The sequence below is a fragment of the Rhinopithecus bieti genome, unplaced genomic scaffold (genome assembly GCF_001698545.2).
Source record: "Rhinopithecus bieti isolate Rb0 unplaced genomic scaffold, ASM169854v2 scaffold_6439, whole genome shotgun sequence".
NCBI lineage: Eukaryota > Metazoa > Chordata > Mammalia > Primates > Cercopithecidae > Rhinopithecus > Rhinopithecus bieti.
Genome location: NW_016805421.1, coordinates 390,522 through 401,057, shown reverse-complemented (window position 1 = coordinate 401,057; position 10,536 = coordinate 390,522). Strand labels below are relative to the sequence as shown.

Below are 10,536 nucleotides of genomic sequence, written 5' to 3'. Positions count from 1 at the left end.
TTTTTTTTAAATTTTATTTTTTGAGACGGAGTCTCTGTTTGTTGCCCAGGCTAGAGGCTAGAGTACAGTGGTGTGATCTTGGCTGACTACAAGCTCCGCCTCCCGCGTTCTCACCATTCTCCTGCCTCAGCCTGCCGAGTAGCTGGGACTATAGGCACCCGCCACCACGGCCAGCTAATTTTTTGTATTTTTAGTAGAGATGGAGTTTCACCATGTTGGCCAGGCTGGTCTTGAACTCCTGACCTCAAGTGATCTGCCCACTTTGGCCTCCCAAAGTGCTAGGATTACAGGCATTAGCCATCTCGCCTGGCCATAAGTTACTGATAATTCTTGTTCCTGAAATGGGAGAAGAATCCTTATCACGTGAGTATGCATGTGTGTGTCTCCTTACTTTTTTCTTACTCAAAAAAACAACAGTGTGTGTTGGCATAACCAGTAGGCTGGCACACAGTTGATGAGAATACTATAGCCACAGACTAGCTCTTAGGGGAACAGTGCCTTCAGGGGCAGTGCTGTGCCACTGTCTGAAAAAACTGGAATCAGGCCCTGTGTTGTTGAACACACTGAGGAAGCTGGCAGAAGACACCAAGGTGTCATGGGCAGGAGGGAAGCATGTGGGCTGTTCATGACTATGGAGCTTTTTTACAGGAATCAAGCTTTTCTGTCAGCTCCTGGGAGGTTCCTGGTAGTGTCGTCTATCTGAAGATAAACCCCACCTCCACCACCCACAAACAGAGAAGTCTTGATTGCAGTTCCTGTGTGGGTCCTCTGGGCGTCTTCACACTCACAGATTTGTTTATTATTTTTAATGAACTTGGCATTTCTCTGAGGCTGATTTAATGGTGCCCATTAAAGAGATGGCAGCTCCAGAGTTTCTTCATTGTAAAGCTGGCATTTCACCATGTGAGGAGGTAATTCTGTCTTCCTACCTGTGAGGCTTATTTTCTAAATCTCCCAAACTGGAGTGTTTTTAGTTGCAATGTTAAAGTTGAAATAAATCTTTATGCACTAGTTTCTGTTCACCTTAAAGGGTAAAGAACTTTGCAGATTAGAGCTACAGTTGACCTTTTCCTAGGTCTTCCACTTTTTTTTTTTTTTTTTGAGGCAGGATCTTCCTGTGTCACCCAGGCTGAAGTGCAGTGGTCCAGTAGTGAGATCATGTTTCACTGCAGCCTTTAACTCCTGGGCTTAAGCCATCCTCCCACCTCAGTCTCCTGAGTAGCTGGAACCACAGGTTTGTGTCACCACACCCAGCTAAGTTTCGTATTTTTCGTAAGAAATGGTTTTGCCGTGTTGCCTAGGCTCTTTTCCGAACCCCTGGGTTCAAGTGATCCTTGCATCTCGACCTCCCAAAGTGCTGGGATTACAGGTGTGAGCCACCACGCCTGGCCTTTTCCATTTCTTTTTGTGTCCTCTAATCATGTTGATTCTGGTACCAAGATAAAGTAGACCCTAGTTTAGAAAGATATAATGCATTTTTGAGTTGGGTTAAATTGATTAAATGACTTACTTGATGTCATTGATAAACTCTAGGGCAGAGATTCTTACACTTGGCTGCACATTAGAATCTCTTTCAAAATTCCAGGTGCCTCAGGTGCCCCAGGCCTACTCCAGACTAATTAAGTCAAAATCTCTGAGGGTGAGACTCAGGTATAAGTATTTTTAAAACCTCCTTAGATGCTTCTAACATACAGCCAATTTAAGAACCAGTGCTCGAGAACATGGCTCTCAACTGGGGGCAGTTTTGCCCTGCCGGCAGGAGACATTTGGCAATATCCAAAGACAATTTTAACAAACTGGGAGGGGTTTTATTAATTTAAATTTAGTGGGAGGGGTTATTCAGTGGGTAGAAGGCAGAGATGCTTCAAAGCACCCTACAGTGCACCCAAAAGCTCCCCATAACAATTATGTGGGCCAAAATATCAGTAGAACCAAGGCTAAGAAACAATGCTCTAGAAAAATCAGGCTAAAGAAATGCCAGAGCAATGAATATGCCTGCTGTAAGGAAATAATAGCATGTAGAAGTTTACATTTTTAACCGCCTGGCAAGATAATAAAAAGGAAGTGGTTTCGCCTCTGCCCTTTGAGTCTCTTCTGCGTCTGCCATCACGGAGGCCTTTCCTTGTGGCTGGTGCACCTCCTGGTTCCGATTTCTTGGGTAGGACTTCTTCCTGTAGTTCCATAAGTTTATTCTACTTGAATGGCTTGGAAGAAGACCAAAGTTAAGAATGTTAACTTTGTATGTAACCCATAGAAATTAGCCAAGATAAATAATTTTTAAATAAGCTTTTAAATTGTTTGGCCTGATATAAAGTTTTCTAAAATTACAGAATTAACCATTTGAAAGTGATTATATAAGAACTTATATAAGAAATCTGAGTTTGTGTGCTGTGGAGGCTTCTTTTTCTTCTTTCTTCCTTTTGATTAGATAAGAGGGGTCTAAGAAAGGCATTTTTTAATTGTATCAAAATCAGTTTTGTTTAATTTTGAGATATTCAGGAATGCTTTCATAGCAGGTTATATTGACCTATATCATCAAATATTTACCTTATATAATAATAATAATAATTAATATCATCATTTGAGATGGAGTCTTGCTCTGTCACCCAGGCTGGAGTGCAGTGACATGATTTTGGCTCACTGCAACCTCCGCCTCCCGAGTTCAAATGATTCTCCTGCCTCAGCCTCCCAAGTAGCTGGGATTACAGGCACAGGCCACCATGCCGGCTAATTTTTGTATTTGTGTAGAGACGGGGGTTTCACCATGTTGACTGGGCTGGTCTTGAACTCCTTACCTCAAGTAATCTGCCTGCCTTGGCCTCCCAAAGTGCTGGGATTACAGCCCTAGTTCTAGAACAAAAAGCTGATATAGGGCATTAAAGGTACCCAGTCTGCCTTATATAATTAATATCATGATCTTTATCTCCTCTGGACACATCCACTTTTCTAGAGTGTGGGACACATAAAAGATCTTTGTCATAAATAAGTTATTTTTTTTTTCTTGTATGCAGTTGTCAAATTTAGTGTTTAATCAAGGTGGTGAATTTAATTGATTTACCACCTTGATTAATTATATAAATTATAGTCAAACATTAATTATAATCGAACTGTTTTCTTCCCAAAAACTGATGAAAATAGATGGTCACAGCTCTCGAAATACTCTGAATTCATTGATCTTTCGCAGGTGATTGATTGACACTTCCTTTTTTTTTTCAGTTTGTCCCTTTAAACGGGGATTTCAGGTGATACCTTTAATGCTCTGTATCAGCTTTTTTTTTTTTTTGTTTTTTCCCTTTAAACGGGGTTTTCGGGGGTTCCCTTTAATGCTTTTTTTAACCTTTTTTTTTTTTTTTTTTTTTTTTAAGATAGGTCTCCCTCTGTTAGCCAGGCTAGAGTCTGGAGTGCAGTGATGTGATCATAGCTCACTGCAGCCTTGACCTCCTGGGCTCCAGCAATCCTCCCACCTCAGCTTCCTGTGTAGCTGGGACTATATGCATGTGCCATCATGCTTGGCTAATTTATTTTTATTTTTATTTTTTTGTAGAGATGGGGTCCCCCTATGTTGCCCAGGCTGGTCTTGAACTCCTAGGCTCAAGTGATCCTCGTGCTTCGGCCTCCCAAAATGCTGAGATTACAAACATGAGCCACTGTGCCTAGCCTACAACTAAATTGATGTACATATGAATCTGGGGTGATCCTGTTACAGTTTTTCAGGTTTTTTCCTCTTCCCCCCATCCTCCTGCCCCCTCCCCTCTCCTATCCCTCTTCCTGCTCCTCCGCTTCCTCCTCACCATCTCATGAACCCTTGACTCCAGTGTAATGCAGTTTATTAATTCCGTAAACATTTTAGAACCTACCATGTGCATTTTGCATTAAATACTATACTGGTTTTAAAAATTGTTTTAGCCTATTATAGGGTTATTTGAGACACTAAGCCAATACTCTTACATGTTCAGGTCCCTTTGACTTCCAGTGGTTGGAGTGTTTTAAAATAAGACTAGAAGAATAACAGCTCATATAATATTTGGCTTGAATACTCCTTCAGTTTTGGAACAACAGACCTGTTTCTTCATTGAATGTTAGCAGTGACTACATAATTCAAGGGATACTTTAATTGTAGTCTAATCCTGGCTTTTGTAGCTGTGCTTTTAACTTAATTTATAATTGCATTAAAAGTATTCCTGGCCAGGTGTGGTGGCTGACGCCTACAATCCCAGCACCTTGGGAGGTGAAGGCGGGAGAGTCACTTGAGCCCAGGAGTTCAAGGCTGCAATGAGCTGTGATGATACTACTACACTTCAGCCTGGGCGATGAAGTTAGATCCTGTCTCTGAAATAAGATAAGATGAAATAAAATAATACTTTTGGATATGTAATCATTTGGGTTTTTCTTCTGGCTTTGGAGTTTGTATTCCAACATGAGGTTTTGAGAAAATAATCAGTTAATGCTATAGAGACCCTTTCCTAAAAACTTGATTTAATGAGAACCATTACAAGGTGTACTTAATAACAAGGCAGCTGTTGATGGTCAAATTTTCTCCTGTCTGAGAGTCTGAGTGAGTGTGCATATGTTGAGTGTGTGGTGTGTGTGTGTGTATGTACATACATGTTGTGGGAGAGTTCTCTGCTAGAATTGGGGAACAAGATGGAGAGAAACATAATTAAATGAGTGCTTAAGGATTGAGTGGATTAAGCCCAACTATCCTGGAACCTCTCTGGTTTCTTGGTAACCAGGCTTAGTATGGGTTATTTCTATATATATTGGTGTACCTTTTATTCTATTGTGCTTGACAATACGTTCTTTATGTTAAAGCATGCCGAGGTGGATTTGTAGCCCCTGTCTAGATATTTTCTAGAATAGGATCTATTTGTCTATGCATGTGAAAAGAACTGGTTTGGTTTAGGGAGTACATAATTAACAAGGTGGGACAGGAGTTACTAGTTTTCAATTGTTTGAAAGATGTGAAAGAGGGATTAGACATACTCTGTGTATCCCGAAGGCACAACACCAGAACCAGTGGATTGAAGTACAGGAAAACAGATTTCTGTTCAGTTCAAGGAGTGTGCGAAGAGATCACGAACCATGGGTTTGTGGTGGGGTGGATGGAGTGCAGAAATTGCCTTTCAGTGGAGGTTGTCATGATGACTACTGGGAGGGGACACAGGGCATTCAAGTAGTAGACTGGGAATAGACGTTGGACTAGATGATTTTTAAGGTTGATTTCAATCTAGCCACTCCGTGATTTTTAGGATGTATTATATCCCCTGGAAGATGAAACATGAAGATAAATCTGGCATTTGAAGGGGAATTTCAGATTCATTGGCTCAGGGTCCCTAATGGCTTTTTCTCTCCAACTTCTTCAAGTCCTCCTGCAATTATACTCTTTCTCTTGTACATCACTTTCTTTCCATGTATGGAAACATCCCTATCACCATCAGAACATGCCTTTTTATCACCCTTCTTAAAAAACAAGTTAAAGAAATTTCTGTACTCGATGTAGCCTTCCAGCTCTATGGCACTTCTCTCCTGCCCATTCTGGCAGAACTTCTTGAAGACTTGTCTCCTGGAATGTATGCAATCTCCCCTTCCTGCCACCCCTCCCCACTGCACCACGCCTCAAAAACCCTTTCTATTAAGGTCACCAAAGGCCTCCATTGTAACAAATTCCGTGGCCTGTTGCAGTCGTCATCTTTTTCAGCCTCTCAGTAGTAGTTGGCATCATCCATCCCGGCCCCTTCTTTTCTTTTGCGGTATGCCCTTGTAACCACCCCTGCCCACTCACTGCCCCTTGAAGCGCTGTCCTGACTTGTCTTCCAGGGCATCACATCCCCTTTTTTTCTCCTACCTCAATAACTGTTCTCTCCAAGGGCCTCTACAGATGGAATTACCCCAGGGCTCAGTCATTGACTTTCTTCTCCATACTACACTGTTTCTAGGGTTCTTAACCTGCTAAAAACAAACAAAACAAAACAAAACAAAAAAAACTAAACTAAAAAAGACTAGACTTTATCCAAGTCTAGTTAATTCAGAACCTTTGGAGAAGACTTGTGAGCATCAGTTTTTGTTTTGTTTTGGTTTGAATTGGTTTTTTTGTTCATTTTTTGTTACTGGGCATACCAGCGTACAGCCAGGATTGAGAATATCGATGATTTCTAGTCCTGGGGGATAAATACCAAATACTAATAACTTCCAAATTAATGTACTTAACACATTTTTCCCAAACTCCAGACGTGATAATTCTGTTGTCTGTTTTACATTTCCACTAGAAATAGGCATCTTATTTGCATGCCCCTTCCCCCACACTGGCTCCTTCTTGCGTTTGCCCTTCATGCACGCAGCTCTCAGGCCACAAGCCCAGGAGACATCCTGATTCCTGTTACCTCATTACACAGCTCACCAGGCAGCAAGTTCTTTCCACTTGCCCTAGCAAATATGCACATCCTAAATCTCACTGCTTCTCCCACCACCACTTCTCTTCTGGGTATACTCAGGAGCCTCCTAACTCCCCCATGCTCTTGCACTGTCACTCTCAGACAGTCCGTATGCAGTCAGGATGGTCTTATCACTGATGACAGTCATTCCCTTGCCCTGCCATGGCTTTCCATTCCAACGGACAAACTCCCCACTCCTTACCAGGAGCTACAGGCTACCCTTCATGTGGCCTCTGCCTGATTCTGCGAACTCATTTCCTCCCACTCCCTCCTTCCCTGCCCCAGTCAGGCCACACTGACCACCATGTTGTTCCTCAAACTTCCCAAGCTCGTTCCTCCTCCTTCAGAGCCTTTGCACACACCCCTCCCTCTGCCTGGAAGCCCCTTCCCCATAGATTGTTCCTTGGCTCTCACCCTAATTTTTCTCCAGTTTCTGCTCAGATATTACCCCAGGAGAAAGCCCATCCAAAATGCTCCTCTCTCCCACCCACTCTCTAGCCCCTGCCTCTGGTTTATTTTTTCCCTCCACAGCATTTATCTCACTCAAAAATCCTGTTTTTCCAGCTATTTTGTTAGAACTTTTGTCACTGCTCTATCCCCAGGACCATCAGCAGTGCTCACACACAGTAGATGACGTATACATACTTGTGGCTGAATGATGACGTGCTACTCCTTAAGGAGTGGTCCCAGGACCTAGGCGTTTCATCACTTCTCTGGCCCTTGACCCCTTTTCCAGCCTCTGAGCAGACCATGCTGGCTATGGCCAGGATCTCCTGTTAAGTTTATCTCAGAACCTACCCTCTTCTTGCTGCCTCCCATTTGGCCCCCTGCTGTTTACCAGCACAGGCATGGAGAAGTTGAGCAACCTCTGGCATTTTAGTGCTAGGTGGGGACCTTTCACTTCTCTTCCTGACCATTCCAAACGAGTCCACGCTGCTCCTGTTTTCTGTGGACAGACTGGTCCTCGATAATCCACTTTCCTGATTTTCCTCCCCCTTTTCTCTTTGCCCCTCATCGGTCTTTGCAGGCTCCTTCCCCTTTGTCCAATATCAAAATGTTGATATTTCTTGGTCTCTACCTGGATTCTCTGCCCTTCTTATTCCACTCTCTCCCTGGTGACCCTGCCCATTCCTAGGGTTTCAGATTCTCTACATGTCAGTGACTCCCAAACTTACATTCCAGGCCCAAGCTCTTGTCTGAGTTCTAGACCTGGGTGTCTAGCTAGAAAATGCTCTTTGGTGTCTCGCAGGCAACTCAAATTTGATGTGAAGAAAGCTGAACTTGCCTTCTCTTTCACTTTTCCCCTTAGTCAATGACCCAGGTAACTATCTCGAAACCTGGAAGGCTTATTCTTCTGGCCTTACCCCTATGCCCAATGATTGCCAGAATTGTCAGTTCTCCCGGTGAATAGCTGTACACTCTATGTACTGCCAGTCACTGTGCACTGCTAACTAAGACCAAGCCACTGCCGCCATCTCTTTCCTAGGTTACTTTAAGGGCAGTTGCATCTAGTCTAACGTCCTGTGCTGCTATTGGCCTTCATAAAATGTCCATCTCATTGCATCATCCTTTGCTTAAGATGCCTCATTAGGCCAGGCGCGGTGGCTCACGCCTGTAATCCCAGCACTTTGGGAGGCTGAGGTGGGCAGATCACGAGAGTCAGGAGATGGAGACCATCTTGGCTAACACGGTGAAACCTTGTCTCTACTAAAAATACAAAAAAAATTAGCCAGGTGCGGTGGTGGGTGCCTGTAGTCCTAGCTATTCGGGAGGTTGAGGCAGGAGAATGACGTGATCCCGGGAGGCAGAGCTTGCGGTGAGCCAAGATCGCGCCACTGTACTCCATCCTGGGCAACAGTGCCAGACTGTCTCAAAAAAAAAACAAACAAAAACAAACAAAAAAGATGCCTCATTAGAGTTTTGATAAAATCTGAACTTTTTAACAGGGCTTATAAGATCCTGAATAACGTGTTCCCAAACTGACTGCATTTCTTGGAGTTTCTCGGAAATATCTGCCTCCCTCAAGCACACCCCCACCCCACCCAGCATACATACACATCGCTCTTCTGGCCACTTGTTTGTCATTTACCCTAGAGTCTAACATGGGGCACAGTAAGGCCTCAATAAATATTTGTTGAATAAATATAGGAAGGCAGTGGTCCTGGATTGTAATTGTGTGTCCTCAAATTTTAATTTAATTTACCTTAAAAATGTAAAGGCTTCCAGAGTCAAAAGTTGCTTTTTTTTTTTTTTTTTTTTTTTTTGAGACAGAGTCTCGCTCTGTCGCCCAGGCTGGAGTGCAGTGGCGATCTCAGCTCACTGCAAGCCTCCGCCTCCCTGGGTTTACCGCCATTCTCCTGCCTCAGGCCTCCCGAGATAGCCCTGGGACTACAGGCACCGCCACCTCGCCCGGCTAGTTTTTTTGTACTTTTTAGTAGAGACGGGTTTTCACCGTGTTAGCCAGGATGGTCTCGATCTCCTGACCTTGTGATCCGCCCGTCTCAGCCTCCCAAAGTGCGCTGTTTTGTTTTATAGTGCTGTTTACGTTTCCCTCCACTCTGTAGTTTCCAGAGGGTTATTAAAAAAGGAACTAAACGAAGTATGTGCGTTTCTGTTAGCAAATCAGTTTTAATCCGTGCTCTTTGGCCATTGAGTGCTGAGCTTAGGAGGCTGCCAGATGGGGACACGGGAACCAAATCACCTTTGCTTCCCAGTGAGGAACAGGGGCGTAAATTGGCTGAATGGGCTTCTGCAGTAAAACTCCTTCAACTTGAGCTTGTGTAAGCCAGGATCAAAACACCTGAGACTTGTTGAGACTTGTCTAGACTGTTTATTAAACTTTCAAACCTGTTTGGGAAGAAGGCTTGGAACAACAGTAGGTTTGGGCTTGTGAAGTAAATCTTATTTAAAGGAAATAAACAAAAGCTTAATCATGTTTACTTTGTAACAATATAGGTAAAACTGTTGGTTGCTGTTGTAATGAATCTAAAAAAGAATCGAGAATTTTTTTTTCCTTAGAAGTTCCAGGTTCAACGACGAAACCCCAAAATACAAAATTAGCCAGGTGCATTGGCTGGCGTCTGTAATCCCAGCTACTCGAGAGGCTGAGGCACGAGAATCACTTGAACCCGGGAGGTGGAGGCTGCAGAGAGCCAAGATCGTGCCACTGCACTCCAGTCTGAGCCATAGAGCAAGACGCCATCTCAAAAAAAAAAAAAAAAAAGTTCCAAGTTCACTATTCCCAACTTCCCCCTCGGGGCTGGGAGCTCCTGGGTGAGGTTTCTAAGTCTCCATCCTCTCAGAACTCCTATCTTTAATTTCTTCTTGCATAGATCAGAGGGGCCTCCGAGTCACTGCTGAGTCACAGGGGTAAGCAGAAAGGGAAGGACACACTTCCTGCCCCAAGTTCTAGGGAGTTTTTATGGTTTGTTTTTCTGTTTCGCTTTGAAGATTCCCTGAAAAGACAGAAGATTGCCCCAGCTGCCTCCTGATTGGCAGCCTCTATTTATTTATATGATTTCATAGGATATCCTCTCTGCTATACCTTGTAACTCACAGGATTTTTGAAACCTTTTTTCCTTATCACAGCAGTATTACATGTTTGTGTAGTGTATTTATCAACTACAATTTGACCAATTAAAAAAAAAAGAGGCACTCTTTATTGTCACCCAGAAAAAAATATATTGTGAATATCATCATTCCAGGCTCTTTTCTGTATGCTTATAGTTTTCTCTTGAAAAATTACATATGGCTGACTGGGCGCGGTGGCTCACGCCTGTAATCCCAGCACTTTGGGAGGCCGAGGCAGGCAGATCACAAGGTCAGGAGTTCGAGACCAGTCTGGCCAACATAGTGAAACCCTGTCTCTACTAAAAATACACAAAAAATTAGCTGTGGGTGGGTGTGGTGGCGGGTGCCTGTAGTCCCAGCTACTCAGGAGTCTGAGGCAGGAGAATCTCGTGAAGCTGGGAGGTGGAGGTTGCAGTGAGCCAAGATCGTGCCACTGCACTCCAGCATGGGCAACAGAATGAGACTCTGTCTCAAAAAATAATAATAATAATAAATAAAATAAAATTATATATGGTTTTATGGTTTAATATAATTT

General features: G+C 43.4%; 1 protein-coding gene across 2 annotated transcripts in view; it reads left to right on the top strand.

The window, feature by feature from the left end:
• Window positions 1-10,536, top strand: part of TNFAIP8 (TNF alpha induced protein 8) — a 127,380-nt gene that overhangs the window by 41,208 nt on the left and 75,636 nt on the right. Inside the window, exon 1 of one of the 2 annotated variants that reach the window (XM_017872338.1) lies at window positions 343-363. The exons of the other annotated variant lie outside the window; for it this stretch is intronic. The gene's annotated coding sequence lies outside the window, so the exon portion shown is untranslated. Of the gene's footprint in view, window positions 1-342; window positions 364-10,536 lie in introns of those variants that run through there. 2 annotated transcript variants of the gene reach the window in all.